Source organism: Macadamia integrifolia, chromosome 7 (genome assembly GCF_013358625.1).
Source record: "Macadamia integrifolia cultivar HAES 741 chromosome 7, SCU_Mint_v3, whole genome shotgun sequence".
NCBI classification, from domain to species: Eukaryota; Viridiplantae; Streptophyta; class Magnoliopsida; order Proteales; family Proteaceae; genus Macadamia; species Macadamia integrifolia.
Window position 1 is genome coordinate 34,540,601 of NC_056563.1, and position 1,859 is coordinate 34,542,459.

The 1,859-nt window shown below is 40.6% G+C and overlaps 1 protein-coding gene across 2 annotated transcripts in view; it reads left to right on the plus strand.

The window, feature by feature from the left end:
• Positions 1-1,859, plus strand: part of LOC122084097 (apoptosis inhibitor 5-like protein API5) — a 44,939-nt gene that overhangs the window by 4,614 nt on the left and 38,466 nt on the right. The gene's annotated exons all lie outside the window — the stretch shown is intronic.

The following is a 1,859-nucleotide window of genomic DNA, read 5'->3' on the forward strand; positions in this document are numbered from 1 at the left end:
CATTTGTATTCTCAATTCTGTTGGTATTGGCCTAACCATAGGGGGGATGCGGTCCGGAGCTCAAAAACCCTGTTTGGGTTTGCACCCAAGTGCACAATAGCCAATAGTATGAAGGTAATGGCACAACTGTAAATATATCAAACATAGCAAGGGGGAGGGCAGGGCTGTAATTAACTAAATATGAGAGGGGTAACTTGATAGAAAAAAGACAAAGAGCACTGGGGGATTTAGAATGGTTAACTAGGAGTAAATTGGAATGATATCAATTAAAGCATATAAAAGAGAGAAGGAGAGGGGGTATAATGGAAAGAAAAACAATGAGGGTTAAAGGCAACCATGAGGTTATCTTCAACCTCTCATCCTAAATAGAGTGGCGGAAAACACTACCTCTCTTTCGGGAGATCCTAACGAGATGAGTTTTGATTCTCTACCAAGGATCATCTTAGAATCAGGTAAGCACACATCCAAACAATGGTTCGATTAACAGAGGACTTCTCTGAAAATTGTCGCTGGCGGAACAACAGAAGTGAGTTTTGATTGCAGCAATCAAATTCACAGAGGAGGCATTGGGGCCATTGATTTAGGGTTTGAATCACCCTAGGATGATGATCTTGCGCCCAGAACAGGAGGGAGAACGAAAAAAATGGGAACAACTCGATTCTGTTGTTTGCAACCACCACTCAAAATAACAGAAGCCAGCAAAGAGTGATAGCAGGAAATAAAGAAGAATAAGTGGAAAGGAAGAGAAGGGGAGAGAATGAAGGAGGAAGGGAAATTGGTACTGTATCAGGGGGAGAGAGACCAAGCTGCCCTAGGCCATGCAGGCTTCAACTAAAACAAACTCAATACATTCTTCAATTTTGAGAATCCTCAGTTGAGTTATATACATATAAATAAGAAACTAAAGACCTAAAACTGAAACTAACTCAACTAAAGGAACTAAGAAAATCAATTTAACTCAACTAAGGAAACGCTCCATAGTTATGCTGTAATGGGAGTAATAATGACTCTAATAAAGTAATCCAACAAGATGATGTTACAAATTGAACTATAATAAAGTCACCCAACAAGATAAAGGAAATAAATTCATAATAAATGAACTAATATCCTAGATATCTTACTGAACCAGAACAGAGGGTGGACCTTGGTGCAACGGAAAGGTTGCTACTTTTGAACAAGAACAATGTCGGGGCCTGGTTCATCTTGGTCTAGATGTCCAGATTGGTCAAGCCGGTTCAACCACGAATCTGCATCTAAGGGTGGCCCTGGTTTGGCTCACTCAGTGCCCTCCCTAATTTTAGTAAATTAGGGTTAAGATGGGTTGCCAAATGCAAACAACTTACTCTGCCCTGTTCAGTAAAAGTTTTGAGATATATGGAATAGCTGTGATGCTTAAACTGGTTGGGCCCTGGTTGACGGATGTTTACCCCGATCTGGTTTGTTTGTCTCTCACTAGAGGCTGCAATGGGTTCATTAATTGAATTTAAATATTAAGATACCAACCCAAACTGGGAAAGCTAGATAGGCTTGCTGGTGGACATTATACTTGACTAGTTCTGGTTTGGGTTGTTAAGTTTTAACCCAGAACCTGACCTTAGCTGCATATTGACTTGTTTTTTCTGATCAGTAGAACATGTCGGAAAGACGGATTTTGAGTGGTTGAGTTCAGGTCAAATATTGCCATTGCCTAGGCTTAATGCCTTATAAATGGCTGTAGCAATTTGGTCTGGCACTTTGTTGAGAATCATCTGATAAAATGGTATCTTAAAGGGAATGGGAAAAAATAGCATAGCTCAGAAGGAATGATCACAGCCTGCAATACATTCAGGGCTTTTTTTTGGGGGTGTTGGGGGGGGGGG